This window comes from Danio aesculapii, chromosome 4, assembly GCF_903798145.1.
Source record: "Danio aesculapii chromosome 4, fDanAes4.1, whole genome shotgun sequence".
Taxonomy (NCBI): domain Eukaryota; kingdom Metazoa; phylum Chordata; class Actinopteri; order Cypriniformes; family Danionidae; genus Danio; species Danio aesculapii.
The window spans coordinates 28926358-28944565 of record NC_079438.1 but is presented as its reverse complement, the minus strand read 5'-3'; the positions used below and the strand labels follow the sequence as shown (position 1 = coordinate 28944565).

The window sequence follows — 18208 nt, the reverse complement described above, 5'->3', positions numbered from 1 at the left end:
TTTTTAAAGGTAACACTGGATTGTCTTGCACAGTCAACTTAAAAGGAACTGCATCAAAGACAACCCAGTTGGTACTTTAAACCCACAATCCCCAGCTTCGAAGGCTGGTGCCCTATCCATTAGGCCACTGGGCTGTTTTATACTGCCTGTGAACTGTAATATGCCTCAAGGGAGTTGCTGACACACGGAACAGAAACAACATGAACAAAGAGTAGAGTGGATCGGTCTCACAGATATTTTTTGTGGCACTGCAGACTGCTTCTACAGGGCTCGTTGGTCTAGGGGTATGATTCTCGCTTTGGGTGCGAGAGGTCCAGGGTTCAAATCCCGGACGAGCCCTACGCCTGTCATCGAAAAAGAGGCAGAGCTGTGCTATCCATGGTGTTTCTATGTTAATTGTAGCAGCTTTTGCTTTGACATTAGTTAATGAACATTTAGTGGACTTCTGATCTAAATCAGTCTAACATGTACAATTATACAGACAAAAAAAGGAGCAGCAATGATTCGGTTGTTAGATTTGTTTATGGATCTTGAACAACCCACCAGCTTTATATGTAAGCACCATTTTTGTCTTTGTACACAGTCTCTTCTCTGTAGGCACCATGCAGGATTCAAAATGGCCTTTCGCGTTAGGTATCTCGTTACCCTTTTAGTCATAACAGGTAATATGCATGGCAATGCAGGAAGGTAATGGCATGCAAACACATCTCAAGAAGGTTTTCACAGCTACCGTGTTTCTTCCACCAAACATTGCTCCCAAATTGAAGTGAGACCTTCAAAGACAACCCAGATGGGACTTGAACCAACAATCCCAAGCCCCGGAGGCTGATGCCTTATCCATTAGGCCACTGGGCATTTCGCCAATCATTTGTCATGGATTTTTTGTATGCCTTCAACAAGATGCCAACGCATAGAAAACTGCACTTTAGGATCTCGATGCCAGTTTGCATTCCGTCAAATAAGATGTGTGCAACTAATGGACAAACATTTTCTTTGTGCAATCATCCACATTCGGGTCTCATTGGTCCTGGGGTATGGTTCTCGCGTATGGTGTGACTGGTCTTGAGTTTCAAATTCCAGACAAGGCCACTCTCAATTACTTGCAATCACAACCTTTCTGCAGCTATTTTCTTGTTTGCATTTCATCATCATCCACCTAACATGAGACCATTAGTTGAAAGCCACGGGGTACTTGAAGTCAAGATCTCCATTACCAAAGCTCAGCAGAACCTTTTAGCTTTGTAACGTGACAATGAGATTCAAGCAAGATTGGATGAATCTTATTTGAAGTGTGCAGCAAGTCTGAGAATTCGAAGCTAACTATTGTCCTCAGATCATCACGCCTAAGTTTTGAGAAAACAAGTCGGAATTGTTTCAAACAACTTAAATTTAACCCAACAAAGACAACCCAGATGGGACTTGAACCCACAATCCCCAGCTTCGAAGGCTGATGCCTTATCCATTAGGCCACTGGGTCAACACTAGCCTTTGACATATCTGTTGTATGGCTCAGGAAGTTCTTGTAACTCAGAAAACAGTACTTTAGGATCCCTATGCCATATTGCATTCAGACGATCTGGTGTGTACACCTAATGACAAAACAGCTTCTCTGAGGAGTTTTCCATTGTCATGTCTGTTTGACCTAGGGGTATGAACCTAGCTTTTTAAAGGTAACACTGGATTGTCTTGCACAGTCAACTTAAAAGGAACTGCATCAAAGACAACCCAGTTGGTACTTTAAACCCACAATCCCCAGCTTCGAAGGCTGGTGCCCTATCCATTAGGCCACTGGGCTGTTTTATACTGCCTGTGAACTGTAATATGCCTCAAGGGAGTTGCTGACACACGGAACAAAAACAACATGAACAAAGAGTAGAGTGGATCGGTCTCACAGAATTTTTTGTGGCATTGCAGACTGCTTCTACAGGGCTCGTTGGTCTAGGGGTATGATTCTCGCTTTGGGTGCGAGAGGTCCCGGGTTCAAATCCCGGACGAGCCCTACACCTGTCATCGAAAAAGAGGCGGAGCTGTGCTATCCATGGTGTTTCTATGTTAATTGTAGCAGCTTTTGCTTTGACCTTAGTTAATGAACATTTAGTGGACTTCTGATCTAAATCAGTCTAACATGTACAATTATACAGACAAAAAAGGAGCAGCAATGATTCGGTTGTTAGATTTGTTTATGGATCTTGAACAACCCACCAGCTTTATATGTAAGCACCATTTTTGTCTTTGTACACATTCTCTTCTCTGTAGGCACCATGCAGGATTCAAAATGGCCTTTCGCGTTAGGTATCTCGTTACCCTTTTAGTCATACCAGGTAATATGCATGGCAATGCAGGAAGGTAATGGCATGCAAACACATCTCAAGAAGGTTTTCACAGCTACCGTGTTTCATCCACCAAACATTGCTCCCAAATTGAAGTGAGACCTTCAAAGACAACCCAGATGGGACTTGAACCAACAATCCCAAGCCCCGGAGGCTGATGCCTTATCCATTAGGCCACTGGGCATTTCGCCAATCATTTGTCATGGATTTTTTGTATGCCTTCAACAAGATGCCAACGCATAGAAAACTGCACTTTAGGATCTCGATGCCAGTTTGCATTCCGTCAAATAAGATGTGTGCAACTAATGGACCAACATTTTCTTTGTGCAATCATCCACATTCGGGTCTCATTGGTCCTGGGGTATGGTTCTCGCGTATGGTGTGACTGGTCTTGAGTTTCAAATTCCAGACAAGGCCACTCTCATTAACTTGCAATCACAACCTTTCTGCAGCTATTTTCTTGTTTGCATTTCATCATCATCCACCTAACATGAGACCATTAGTTGAAAGCCACGGGGTACTTGAAGTCAAGATCTCCATTACCAAAGCTCAGCAGAAGCTTTTAGCTTTGTAATGTGACAGTGAGATTCAAGCAAGATTGGATGAATCTTATTTGAAGTGTGCAGCAAGTCTGAGAACTCGAAGCTAACTATTGTCCTCAGATCATCACACCTAAGTTTTGAGAAAACAAGTCGGAATTGTTTCAAACAACTTAAATTTAACCCAACAAAGACAACCCAGATGGGACTTGAACCCACAATCCCCAGCTTCGAAGGCTGATGCCTTATCCATTAGGCCACTGGGTCAACACAAGCCTTTGACATATCTGATGTATGGCTCAGGAAGTTCTTGTAACTCAGAAAACAGTACTTTAGGATCCCTATGCCATATTACATTCAGACGATCTGGTGTGTACACCTAATGACAAAACAGCTTCTATGAGGAGTTTTCCATTGTCATGTCTGTTTGACCTAGGGGTATGAACCTAGCTTTTTAAAGGTAACACTGGATTGTCTTGCACAGTCAACTTAAAAGGAACTGCATCAAAGACAACCCAGTTGGTACTTTAAACCCACAATCCCCAGCTTCGAAGGCTGGTGCCCTATCCATTAGGCCACTGGGCTGTTTTTATTGCCTGTGAACTGTAATATGCCTCCAGGGAGTTGCTGACACACGTAACAAAAACAACATGAACAAAGAGTAGAGTGGATCGGTCTCACAGAATTTTTTGTGGTACTGCAGATTGCTTTTACAGGGCTCGTTGGTCTAGGGGTATGATTCTCGCTTAGGGTGCGAGATGTCCCGGGTTCAAATCCCGGACGAGCCCTATGCCTGTCGTCGAAAAAGAGGTGGAACTGAGCTATCTATGGTGTTTCTATGTTAATTGTAGCAGCTTTTGCTTTGACATTAGTTAATGAACATTTAGTGGACTTCTGATCTAAATCAGTCTAACATGTACAATTATACAGACAAGAAAAGGAGCAGCAATGATTCGGTTGTTAGATTTGTTTATGGATCTTGAACAACCCACCAGCTTTATATGTAAGCACCATTTTTGTCTTTGTACACAGTCTCTTCTCTGTAGGCACCATGCAGGATTCAAAATGGCCTTTCGCGTTAGGTATCTCGTTACCCTTTTAGTCATAACAGGTAATATGCATGGCAATGCAGGAAGTTAATGACATGCAAACACATCTCAAGAAGGTTTTCACAGCTACCGTGTTTCTTCCACCAAACATTGCTCCCAAATTGAAGTGAGACCTTCAAAGACAACCCAGATGGGACTTGAACCAACAATCCCAAGCCCCGGAGGCTGATGCCTTATCCATTAGGCCACTGGGCCATTTCGCCAATCATTTGTCATGGATTTTTTTGTATGCCTTCAACAAGATCCCAACGCATGGAAAACTGCACTTTAGGATCTCGATGCCAGTTTGCATTCCGTCAAATAAGATGTGTGCAACTAATGGACCAACATTTTCTTTGTGCAATCATCCACATTCGGGTCTCATTGGTCCTGGGGTATGGTTGTCGCGTATGGTGTGACTGGTCTTGAGTTTCAAATTCCAGACAAGGCCACTCTCATTAACTTGCAATCACAACCTTTCTGCAGCTATTTTCTTGTTTGCATTTCATCATCATCCACCTAACATGAGACCATTAGTTGAAAGCCACGGGGTACTTGAAGTCAAGATCTCCATTACCAAAGCTTAGCAGAACCTTTTAGCTTTGTAACGTGACGGTGAGATTCAAGCAAGTTTGGATGAATCTTATTTGAAGTGTGCAGCAAGTCTGAGAATTTGAAGCTAACTATTGTCCTCAGATCATCACGCCTAAGTTTTGAGAAGACCAGTCGGAATTGTTTCACACAACTTAAATTTAACCCAACAAAGACAACCCAGATGGGACTTGAACCCACAATCCCCAGCTTCGAAGGCTGATGCCTTATCCATTAGGCCACTGGGTCAACACTAACTTTGACATATCTGATGTATGGCTCAGGAAGTTCTTGTAACTCAGAAAACAGTACTTTAGGATCCCTATGCCATATTGCATTCAGACGATCTGGTGTGTACACCTAATGACAAAACAGCTTCTCTGAGGAGTTTTCCACTGTCATGTCTTTTTGACCTAGGGGTATGAACCTAGCTTTTTAAAGTTAACACTGGATTGTCTTGCACAGTCAACTTAAAAGGAACTGCATCAAAGACAACCCAGTTGGTAATTTAAAACCCACAATCCCCAGCTTCGAAGGCTGGTGCCCTATCCCATAGGCCACTGGGCTGTTTTTACTGCCTGTGAACTGTAATATGCCTCCAGGGAGTTGCTGACACACGGAACAAAAACAACATGAACAAAGCGTAGAGTGGATCGGTCTCACAGAATTTTTTGTGGCACTGCAGATTACTTTTACAGGGCTCGTTGGTGTAGGGGTATGATTCTCGCTAAGGGGTGAGAGGTCGCGGGTTCAAGTCCCGGATGAGCCCTACACCTGTCATCGAAAAAGAGGCGGAGCTGTGCTATCTATGGTGTTTCTATGTTAATTGTAGCAGCTTTTGCTTTGACATTAGTTAATGAACATTTAGTGGACTTCTGATCTAAATCAGTCTAACATGTACAATTATACAGACAAAAAAAGGAGCAGCAATGATTCGGTTGTTAGATTTGTTTATGGATCTTGAACAACCCACCAGCTTTATATGTAAGCACCATTTTTGTCTTTGTACACAGTCTCTTCTCTGTAGGCACCATGCAGGATTCAAAATGGCCTTTCGCGTTAGGTATCTCGTTACCCTTTTAGTCATAATAGGTAATATGCATGGCAATGCAGGAAGTTAATGACATGCAAACACATCTCAAGAAGGTTTTCACAGCTACCGTGTTTCATCCACGCCACTGGGCCTTTTCGCCAATCATTTGTCATAGATTTTTTGTATGCCTTCAACAAGATGTCAACGAAAAGGAGCCGGGTAACACTTTATTTTAATGGTCCCCCTTTAGATAGTCTGCTGACCATAAGTTACTTTTCAAGTTCTTATCTGTTTACTTTCATCTGGGTAGTATCTGTAGATTGTCTTTTAAATGTTCTTAGGCAATCAATACAATGTCTACAGCATGTAAACATTTATTAAACTTTCGGTAAGATAAGTGTCACCAATTTAGGTTCTAGATGTTCAACAGTGTATCAGTAGATATGCAACAAATCCTCAACAAGTTTTCAGAACATTGACCACCAAGATGTTTGTTGTTATTGTCTGCATGTAGTTGTTATCCTGTTTATGAATAGACTTTGAGTAAACATTCAGATGCCTATAAGTAGCAACGCAAGATATTTTAACATGAACTTTAATCAAATATAAAATTAGGGTTAGGTACAATCTAAGAGTGTTCAATTAACTTTTTGTTGCATTTAACCTAACTTTCAGTAGACAGTTATTTTACTTTAAAGGGCACATAGTTTACCTCTTTTTTATGATTTAATATTAATATTATGGTTCTTCTGAGTGTGCCAGTTTAGGTTCAGTTTAAAACACAATTCAGATTTTTTTATTATAATGTGTTAAAAAGTGTCATGTTGGGGGCGTGTCCACAGTTAGCTGATTTATGGGTGTGTTGCTTCACATGTAAATTAGTTTCGGCTTCCCGCCAACGTAACAAGGGGCGAGGCCATGAGCTCACCCGCTCTGCGTTTGCAACAGAGTCTGACAGGCAGACAGAGAAGGAGCAGGAGTGAGAGGTTCAGCAATCAGTCGTACATGTACGACTCGGACACAGACCAAGCAGAGAGTACAAAATCATACGTGTCTTTGTACAGTTTTACAGCCAACTGTGTGCTAGTTTCAAGTGCCGAGCTTGTACACCGAGACTTATAACCACGCACACTGAATTAACTTTGACTGAGGCACCGGATGCACCGCTCGAAGCCACGACACGGCACACCAGACACTCTCTGTGGCGCGGCAGAAATATGAAGTGTCCCGAATCATCGCGCCACGCATTTTTTAATTCTAAACATAGGTTTCTATCAGGGTACACACAACGGCAATTCAAGTCTGCAGTGGTCCGAGGCGCCCAGCCGTCGACTTGAGTGTACCCTGATAGAAACCTATGTTTAGAATTCTAAAACGCATGCTAGTTAAGATCACAGGGAGCTTCTGGGATCGCGAGAAATGCAAACGGCTGAAGTATAAGGTAGACTCAATGAGAAGTACACATGTTTGCAAACCTACCTAAAGATACAACCAACAATTCCGATTAGAGCGATAATGTGGAGAATATTGCTCTTGTGTTGAGCCCAATGAGCCTTGCATCTAAAAATAGAGCTAGGGTGTTCCTTTAGTGATATCGCTTCGACTCACGCTGAAAATGGCGGACGTGAATCAACAAACTGAGGATATGATGACGCGCCTGTCAATCAATATTGGTGGGCGGGGGGACCGCTCTCCTACGTCAGGTAGCGGTCGATTTGAAAACAGCTCCAATTGGTCCACCGTTTTTTATGTTGTTAAATTGAAAAAAAGCACTGGGTGTGCTTATATCACCCCAATATGACAACTACTGTTCGAATGGTATAAACTTTTGGTCATGTATTTCTTTTTTTAAACTTGCATGCTTCCAAGTCAAGTCTTAAACCTTGGTTTCAGTAAAAACAGAAGTGCTCAAGTAAAGTTCAACTTTTGTTTCATATGGTTTTGCTCTCTTAAAAACCTAAAATAGTGCTGCTGGTTGGTACCGTGTTACACAACTCTTGCAAATTTATTATATTAATTTCATGTATTCATTTTAATGAATCTAATACATTTTTGGAAAATGCAGGAGTCATATAAAGTTATTATATTACTAAATGTCTTGCTTCATATTTTTTTTTTTTAACCTTTGCTGTGGTGTAAGTTGAAGAGTTTATTTTACCCTTCCCACTCTCCCAGATGTGAACTCTCATGTGAGAGGGCTCAATCTCATCTCCTTTGAAAAGCTCCAGTAGGGCTATGTCCCTCCAAAGTGAGACATTGATTGTATTCTCTCCACACTTTAGACTAAAGTCGAGGATTGGGACCTGTTGTCCCTGCACCTCTGTCATCCTCAGTGCTTGGATCTGCCAAATTGGAGCACAGCAGTGATGGGTAAGTAAATCAGTTCACTCAAATGAATAATGAAAATTCTGTCACCGTTTACTCGCTCTTTATTTATTTCAAACCTGTTCAAATCTTCTGTTGAACACTAAAGAATATTTTTTTGAAGAATGCTGAAAACCAGTAACCATTGACTTCTAAAGTATTTGTTTTTGCTACTGTGAAAATCAATGATTACAGCCCAGCAAGCAATAGCCGTCATTTCACCGGCTAGGTGAAGTATAGACCAGATCTAGCCCGGCTACGTGTAACCCAATTTTAGCCCGAATAACCTTAAATTTGGTTGCATGTTGTTTTTCTGCTAAATAAAGCTTGTGATACGTATAATACTTCGTCATGCAAGAAAGGTCAATAACATTTATGAGGTTCCTGCGAGTAATAGACGTAGTTTCAGTTTCTCTGTGAAAAATAGACCCAATCTAGTCCGGCTATGTGTAACCCATCTCTAGCCCCAAAAAAATTTAAATTTGCTTACCTGTCATTTTTTGGCAAAATACCTTGTAATATGTATGATATTCCATTAAAGGGCACATAGGTTACCCCTTTTTTCATATTTAATATAAGTCTTTTGTGTCCCCAGAATGTGTCTGTAAAGTTTCAGCTCAAAACACCCATCAGATTATTTATTATAGCTGTTTGAAGTGTCTATATTATAGCTGGAAAAAAGGTTTTGCTGTTTTTTTGTACTGGCCCTTTAAGGCTAGTCCTCCCCGCCCACCGTTCCCACGTGCCTGTCAGCAATAGCCGCCCTCGGCTGCCTCAGGAAGCAGATCTCACATAACGTGTGTGAGAAATACTACAGTAAGAACTTTAACAATCAGTATTTGATGCATTTTTTTTTGTGGATTTGCAACAATGAGTCACACAATGTCATTACAAAGTTCACGCACACACACAGCAAGGACACAAACACATAGCGCACACACATACACACACACACACACACACAAATGTAGCGTAGACATACACACACACATAGCATAGAGAGAGAGAGAGAGAGCGCGTTAAGCTTTGCACTCGTTTTGCATGCATATGTGACATGATACTGGTAATCTCCACTGCTGTATGGATATCTCCTATATTAATGTACAAAATAAACCCGATTTAACGTCCACAAACCACGATTAAAGCGTCTTCCTTTATAATTGTTCTGACACGCAGCTGTGCTGATTAAGTGAATCTGAAGTGAATCGCTATAATTCATTACACTCGTGCTCTGTTTTAAAACATTTTAAACTTGTAAAACTCACTCTTGATCACGTTTGATGATGATTGATGACTCTAGCGAACTAAACAGACCTTTTATTCCCGGCTACTTTGCGCACGTCCATTCTTGATGATATGATTATACACGTGACTACCGGGACATGTTAATGCGCACAGCTGTCAATCAATATTGGTGGGCGGGGACCGCACTCCTACGTAAAGTTGTGGTCGATCTGAAAACCGCTCCAATTGGTCCACCGTTTTTATGTTGTTAAATTTGAAAAAAAAAGGACTGGGTGTGTTTATTTCAGCCCAGTATGACAGTTTATACACTATACTTACACACATTTCTGTCCAAACAGCTTGAAAAGTAGATTTTTCACCATAGATGCCCTTTAATATAATGATGTATATTTAGCCGCAAAATCACACATGAGCTCCAACCCAGTCTCACGGCAGTTCGTGAAATAGTCACGAAATTTAATCTATTGATTCGTGTTCATGGGCACGAATTTCTCTTCTTTTTCCATGTCACCCTGCAAGAATTTCCATCCAATGTATTTCAATGGGAAATCATTTTCGTGTCTCTAGCACAATTTATTTTGTCATAGGGTACCCGATGCTGCGCTTTTTAAAAATAATTTTTATTAAATATTATTATAGCCACAGGGTAGCAGACGCAGTATTTTGATTATTGTTATTGACACGGTACCAGACGCAGTATTTTTTTAATTATTTTTTTATTTTATTTAATTTTTTCCATAGGATAGCAGACGCTGTTTTGATTATTTATTGTTTTTTTATTTTATTTTTGCCACAGGGTATGCAGTATTTATTTATTTATTTATTCTATTGCCATAGGGTACCAGACGCTGTTTTTTAGCTGTTTTTATTGCTTTTTTCCTGTAATTGGGGTAATTTTTTTAAGATCCACCCGGTAAAACCAAAACAGCAGTAATTTTGGACACACACATTTTTTACATAATAAAAAATATATATACATATTCTGCCTTATTCTCTGATAAAAATCGGAGGGAAAGATTACATTCTGTGTTTTTATGAGCATTACCCATCATCCTCCGCCTCATGGGTCATTCCGCGCATTAATTCATCTCATTGCGCTCAGAGCTCCATTCTGGTAAGTCACGACTCATAATGATCGCATAATGTCTAAATGTTAAGCCTGATCTCACAAGAAAACGTAAGTATTTTATGTTTTGTCAGTTTAGTGGCTAATTCGTACGAGTTCAGTCGTACGAAATTGTACGATTTTAAAAAGGAGGCGTGGCACCTAACCCCACCCCTAAACCCAATCGTCATTGGGGGATGAGCAAATCGTACTAAATCATACAAATTAGATCGTACGAATTCATACGAATTAGCCACTAAATCAAAAAGTTACGAATTGCTGTGAGATTGTGTTGAAATGTTTACATTTATGCCTTTCTTTTTGCAAGCATTAAACTGACATGCTGTACATTTTAGAGCAAAAATCAAAACCCGATTTTAGATTAACATCTTATCATAGACTAATTTAAATAAAATGTAGGCTTGTGAAACATGCTAAACTTGGTTAACTTAGCTACTTAAGTACAAGCTAGCTCTATTAAGAAAAAGAAATCCAAGACGTACTACTTTCGTCCAAAAATGTAAAAAACAAAACATTTCAATCATGGCCATCACTACTAATAATTTAACATAATTTCAACACTGTACATCGATGCATTTGGCCTTAAGTCTTTAGAGTTTGGCTATAATCAATACATTGCGTAAATATCAACAGGTGTAACGTTGGACATTATTAGTATTTTACTTTACATTATTATTCCTTTACATGTGAGATCAGGAACCTTAGGCCCATGTTGTATGTCTTTTAACATGTAATAATAATAGTAATTACTATGTTCTACTCTCCTTGCAGATTTTCTCGAACGAGTCTACTGTCACAACACACACGCACAAACACAGCCAACATCTATCTATCTATCTATCTATCTATCTATCTATCTATCTATCTATCTATCTATCTATCTATCTATCTATCTATCTATCTATCTATCTATCTATCTATCTATCTTACTACCGCTGCTTGTGTGTTATAATTGTCCATCTGGCTGTTTGTCTATCTGTCTGTATCTGTTTGTGTTGCAATGTCCACAAAACATAAGGTTGACTTGCAGGACCCTCACTACCAAGATGGAAGACGAATGGCTCTTGAAATGAAGCTGGACCACATTCTAGCTGAAGCCAGGGTAGGTAAATAATGAATGAATGTAGAATGCTGAAGATTGCATCCATATACATTGCATGACACAATTAACATCTTATAATGCTTATTGACATGGGCAAATGAGGTAATTTAATTTGGAAAAATTAAATCAGAAATATTCACTGCAACACAGACAGCAGCTGTGGAGAGGAAACGTCTACGCTCTGTAGAAGACGCTCCACAGGGCTCTAAAAGGAACATGGGTCGTGGCAAGCCAAGGGGGAGGCAAGGAGAACGGCGCCATGCTTCAGCAACAGGTTATATCTCAATTCCAATTGTAAAAAGAAATTAAAAAGCAAAAAAAAAACCTTTCAGTAGTGTTTTCTATACTAAAGTAGAATACATTGCAAAGTATGTATCTGAAATGTATGATTTTATAAATTGTTTGAGTAAAGACACAACACAATAAATGCAGGGATATCCTACAATAACGTGTTATTTTTCTATGTAAGGTTTTACAGTCACACCCATCCCTGTTGAGTGCTCAGTGTCATCAAGTGTGGAGATTCCACTTACTGTACCCCCAGCAAAACTAAATCCTCAAGAGCAATTAGGTAAATCAAAATGATGAATTTAGGTTTAAATATGTAATCTATTCAAATGAAAGAAAAACTCCTTAGACTAAACTGGCAGCGCATTAGATGGTTTAAGAAGACCGTTTTGTGATTTAAGATCATTTGACATTGAATCATGCAGTGTGTTTTCTTAATATTGATCATTTGACTTTGAATTGATGCTCAATTAAATTTCTTCTATTTTGTGTAAAGAAAAAAACATGGAGATACTTTCTGACATTTTAACATCATATCCTTCCTGCTGACCCTCAAAGAAGCTCTGCAGATTCTTAGTCTTTTCGGCAACAGAAAGCATCAGAGCGCTGGAAAGAAGCAAGACCATACAACCTCAAATGCCTTATTGAAAAAGAGGCAGTTGGTCATCCTTTGTGTTGTCTTTGCCACGAGTCTGCTGTTATTAGGTTGGTTTTCATTCATGTTGAATTGGGAATAAACGGACGACCGCATGATAAATTGACCAATGATAAATTGTGGACCATGTGTATATGAACTTTCTTGGTTTATTTCTTGATTCGTCATTCAAGTGCTAAACACTGAGCTACTATGCAGTCTTATAAAACAAATTCGAAACTAACATCTAAAAAATGTAATAACTTAGATTCTTTTTTGTTTGTTTTTATTAGGTGCAAAGAGTGTCTTCCTGTGGAGTGGTTCTGTGGAGACTGTGATGTACTGCATCAAAAAACAGTCACTCCACAACAGAGAATGTGTTCATGGATTTTTGGAAGCCATTCCTCCAACCTCACATGTTGTCAAAGGGGAAGATGGATATTTGGATATTGCATCTATAAGGAAGGTATGTGCTCACAAACACCACAATTTTGCTGTCCATGTGTGTCTGCTGCTAGTTATATATTGTCTAAAATAATATTTTTGTCACTTTTTACCAGCTTTCATATTGCCAACTGTGAAGGTGGCACACTGCTCCTGTCAAGGCACAAACTTCACTGTGGTTCCAGGCAAAGCAGTGATTTTAATTACCATCAATGGTAACACACACACACACACACACACACACACACACACACATATATATATATATATATATATATATATATATATATATATATATATATATATATATATATATATATATATACCTCTGGTATTGCATTTGTGATGGTTTTGTTGTTGTAGCACGATTGTTTGTAATTTAGCAACAAACCTAAACAATGTGTAATATCAATGTAAACTGGGATTATAAGAACTTGTGTTTCTCCCAACCATTCACAATGTGCAGAATTGTAAAATTATACAAATATGTGGTAAAACAGATTACTCCAGCAGGAGCTCCCTATTATTCTTTCCTTACCTTAAAGGGCACATAGGTTACCCCTTTTTTTCATATTTAATATAAGTCTTTTGTGTCTCCAGAATGTGTCTGTAAAGTTTCAGCTCAAAACACCCATCAGATTATTTATTAGAGCTGGTTTTGCTGTTTTTATGTACTGGCCCTTTAATGGCCCGTTTCCACTGAGTGGTACGGTACGGTTCGGTTTGGTTTGGTACGCTTTTATAGCTGTTTCCACTGTCAAAAAGCGTACCGAACCGAACCGTACCGTACCACTTTTTCGGCACCCTTTCGAAAGGGTACCAAAGACGAGAAAGGGTACCAAAAGGCGGAGCTAGACGCGCAGCTGAACGCTATTGGTTTACAGAGATACGTCATTCGCTTACGCAACAAGCCAGAATGAAAACAAAAAACCCGCCATGTTTGAAAAACACAGCGAGAGATTTTAGAGGAATTATAAATACATATAATAACGAGCCATGGTCGATCTGGGCTCAAACAAACCTTGTCGTCTTCTTGATGGACAGCCACAAATCCAAGAAGAAGAGCAGATTTACCCTGTGCCCCGTAGTTTTTTTACGAGGCAGTCTGAGGCGCGAGCGGTTTCGCTTTCTTGCTAGCGTTCGCGCGCGTCTCTAACATTATATCTGAAATAACAAACTTCTTGAGCTGATGATAATTACCTGCGCTTGATTATTGATGTGCTTTTAAAACCCGATCCTGTCAGACACTGACAAACGCGAGAGTGAAGCGCGAAGAAACAAAGGAGAAGCCGGAAAAAAAGGAGCACATTATTTCTTCAGCAAACATGAACAAAATGCCATGTATAACTAACTTATTATCTTCACATTTTGGACTAATATGAACTCAGATTGACGGAATTACTGTCTAACAGAGGCTACGTGTGCTGCGGAAGATTACAGACACAGATGAGAGGTTTTCACTGACTAGGCTATAATTTGTATTGTTTTGAACCTAAATACGGACGAAAATGTCTGCTGTGTGTATTTCTTCTGTAGTTGGTAACATTTCGGAGACTGCAAGGGGCTGTATGCGTCTATATATGTTCATTTATTTAGTTATTTAATATAATTACAGACGTTACAGTAGTCTGTTTCGCACTATCATTGATCTGCAGGTATAATCAACTCATGTTCATTGAAAAATTACTAATAAACATTTATACACAAGCATTTATGTGTATGAAGCATCTGTTTTGTGAGAAGTGCTTCTCATATGATATGTAAGTGACCTGTACAGCTTTATTGTAGACATTTCCTCGAGCGAGAATGACGTCGACTGAAACTGTCTGTCATACACCACACCCACCAAAAGGGTACCCTTGTTAGTGGAAACGCAAGCCTGATAAAGGTGACCCGTACCAAACCGAACCAAACCGTACCGTACCGGTCAGTGGAAACGAGCCATAAGGCTAGTCCTCCCCGCCCACCGTTCTCACGTGCCTGTCAGCAATCGCCACCCTCAGCTGCCTCAGGAAGCAGATCTTACAAAATGTGTGTGAGAAATACTACAGTAAGAACTTTAATAATCAGTATTTGATGCATTTTTTTGTGGATTTGCAACAATGAGTCATTACAAAGTTCACGCACAGCAAGGACACAAAAATACATAGCGCACACACATACACACACAGAGAGAGAGCGAGAGAAAGAGACACTCGTTTTGCACGCATATGTGACATGATACTGGTAATCTCCACTGCTGTATGAATATCTGTTATGTTAATGTACTAAATAAACCTGATTTAACGTCCACAAACCGCGATTGAAGCGTCTTCTCTAATAATTGTTCTGACACGCGGCTGGAGTCATAATAAGTTTTAATTATTATAAATTTGACTATGTTACTTATAGTTTACTTCTTGAATAAAATCAGTTTTTAATTTTCATAAAAAACAATTTTAAGTTAGTGTTATTAGCCTCCTTTCAGAAATATGTACTGTGTATTTTTTGATTGTCTACACAAAAAAACAAGTTATACAATAACTTGACTAACTATTCCAACTTTCCTAGTTAACATAACCTAGTTAAGTCTTTAAATTGCACTTTAATCTGAATCAAAGACTATAGAATACTTAAAGGGCACATAGGTTACCCCTTTTTTCATATTTAATATAAGTCTTTTGTGTCCCCAGAATGTGTCTGTAAAGTTTCAGCTCAAAACACCCATCAGATTATTTATTATAGCTGTTTGAGGTGTCTATATTATAGCTGGAAAAAAGGTTTTGCTGTTTTTTTGTACTGGCCCTTTAAGGCTAATCCTCCCCGCCCACCATTCCAACGTGCCTGTCAGCAATCGCCGCCCTCGGCTGCCTCAGGAAGCAGATCTCACGTAACGTGTGTGAGAAATACTACAGTAAGAACTTTAACAATCAGTATTTGATGCATTTTTTTGTGGATTTGCAACGAGTCACACACAATGTCATTACAAAGTTCACGCACACACACAGCAAGGACACAAACACATAGCGTACACACATACACACAAACGTAGCGCAGACATACATAGACACACATAGCTCAGACACGAAGACACACACACACACAGCTCAGACATGAAGACACACACACAGAGAGAGAGAGAGCGAGAGAGAGAGCGCGCGCGTTAAGCTTTGCACTCGTTTTGCACGCATATGTGACATGATACTGGTAATATCCCCTGCTGTATGAATATCTGTTATGTTAATGTACAAAATAAACCTGAGTTAACGTCCACAAACCGGGATTGAAGCGTCTTCTTTAATTATTGTTCTGACACGCGGCTGTGCTGATTAAGTGAATCTGAAGTGAATCGCTGTACTTTATTACACACATGCACTGTTTTAAAACATTTTAAACTTGTGAAACGCACTCTTGATCACGTTTGATGATGATTGATGACTCTAGCGAGCTGAACACACCTTTTATTTCGGGCTGCTTTGCGCTCGTCCTCTCTTGATTATATGATTCTACACGTGACTACCAGACATGTTAATGTGCACAGCTGTCAATCAATATTGGTGGGCGGGGGGACCGCACTCCTACGCAAAGTTGCGGTCGATCTGAAAACCGCTCCAATTGGTCCACCGTTTTTATGTTGTTAAATTTGAAAAAAAAAAGGACTGGGTGTGTTTATTTCACCCCAATATGACAGTTTATACACTATACTTACACACATTTCTGTCCAAACAGCTTGAAAAGTAGATTTTTCACCATAGGTGCCCTTTAATCACTATATCCAGCAGCCGGATATATATATATATATATTTATATATATATATATATATATATATTTTGTTTTATTTGGTTCCATTTATTTGTAAAATAACAAAAATAAAACCACATATCCACCAGAAAAAAGGAACAACAACTTAGTGACAATAGGACAGACCTTTTTTTATTTTTAAGAAAATGATTTTTATGTACACATTGTTTGATTTTATGAAAAGTGTAAAATACTATCCATGATGCAACAAATTTTCAGTTTTACATAAGTATCACTGACTGGGGGTCTCGTTACAGTCTACAGTGGAGCTACAGTTTAAGATCAGAAATGCACATCATAATAATAATATAATAACTTTAATATTAATAATATTATGATAATTAATGATTATGATGCACCCATCTCCAAAGAGGATTTGTAACCATTTACTAATTTGTACAGCCAATTCTGCTGTAGTGTCAAGTCAAGTAAGAAAGACAAATGACTCAAACCAGATAGAGGACTCGAGAGATGAACGGATCAATTCTCTTTCCAGCTCTAAAGGCATATGATTCTCCCGTGATGAACGAATGACTCAAACCCGATAGAGGACTCGAGAGATGAACGGATTAATTCTCTTTCCGGCTCTAAACGCATATGATTGGCTTGTACGGAACGAATGACTCAAACCCGATAAAGTACTCGAGAGGTGAATGGATCAAATCCCTTTCCGGCTCTAAACGCAAATGATTGGCTTTTGCCTTTCCGGGATGCACGACTCAAAAGACTTAAAAAATGAACGATACTACCGTAACAAATGTGCGCACGTACGGATGAACGAATCACTCCCTGTGAGGACTCGTAGTTCCCGAGTCATATTGAAGATTCGTTCAAAATGAACGAATCATTCAAGAACGACCCATCACTAGCGCAAAGCGTTTGCAGAGCGCTCAGAGTGGAGGGAGGAGCATGTTTTAACTCCACTCCAGGCTTTAATCACAGGAATGAGTGTTTAAAATAAATGCTTATGTGAGATTTATTATTGAATAAATAAAACAAGTTCAACTCTGCTCTGCTTGAGGATATGTGTGTTGAACATTTATAATATATTTTAATAAAAACAAACGTACATATTTACAGATATAAAACATTGAATGAGGTCAAACAGAAATCTATCACAGCGACGATTATCTTTCGCCAAAATAATAAAAATAAGGAGCTGACAGACCTGCGCTACATGGCTAAGCTAGCTAGCTAACATCAGCATGTCTAAGACACTAGATTTTTACTAAATGGCAAAACAAATAACCTCCTACATTTTCCAGTCATTGAAAGTAAGACTTCCCTCTGTCAAAGCCAACCGATGGAAAAGCTTTGCGCATACATATTCTGACCAATCTGATGCAATTTGCTCTTCTTCTTTTTTTTTGGAGATTCATGGCTGTTGGTCGCATTATACTGCCACCATGTGGATGTAAGACATGTTCACTTAACATAAATGGTTTGTGGTTAGACAACACATTTGGATTTTGTAGGTTAAGACATATTTACGTGGACCTTAATAGAAAAAACATTTCAAGTCAACAAAGACAATTATTTTATATAAACCAAATATAAATATATTATGTAAAGTGCACAACCTTTCTTGTTGGAGTGTAGATAGTAAGGAATGATTCATGTTTGGATGATTTTACTTAATTTAT

General features: G+C 39.2%; 6 non-coding genes across 6 annotated transcripts; 3 read left to right on the top strand and 3 right to left on the bottom strand.

The window, feature by feature from the left end:
- Positions 1–267: 267 nt before the first annotated feature.
- Positions 268–339, top strand: trnap-ugg (transfer RNA proline (anticodon UGG)). Its single transcript has one exon. It is a non-coding gene; the product is annotated as a tRNA-Pro (tRNA).
- A 1065-nt stretch (positions 340–1404) lies between these two features.
- Positions 1405–1477, bottom strand: trnar-ucg (transfer RNA arginine (anticodon UCG)). Its single transcript has one exon. It is a non-coding gene; the product is annotated as a tRNA-Arg (tRNA).
- A 450-nt stretch (positions 1478–1927) lies between these two features.
- On the top strand, positions 1928–1999 carry trnap-ugg (transfer RNA proline (anticodon UGG)). The gene has a single exon. It is a non-coding gene; the product is annotated as a tRNA-Pro (tRNA).
- Positions 2000–3063: 1064 nt separating this feature from the next.
- trnar-ucg (transfer RNA arginine (anticodon UCG)) lies at positions 3064–3136 on the bottom strand. Its single transcript has one exon. It is a non-coding gene; the product is annotated as a tRNA-Arg (tRNA).
- Positions 3137–3585: 449 nt separating this feature from the next.
- On the top strand, positions 3586–3657 carry trnap-agg (transfer RNA proline (anticodon AGG)). The gene has a single exon. It is a non-coding gene; the product is annotated as a tRNA-Pro (tRNA).
- A 1067-nt stretch (positions 3658–4724) lies between these two features.
- trnar-ucg (transfer RNA arginine (anticodon UCG)) lies at positions 4725–4797 on the bottom strand. Its single transcript has one exon. It is a non-coding gene; the product is annotated as a tRNA-Arg (tRNA).
- Between the last annotated feature and the right edge of the window lie 13411 nt (positions 4798–18208).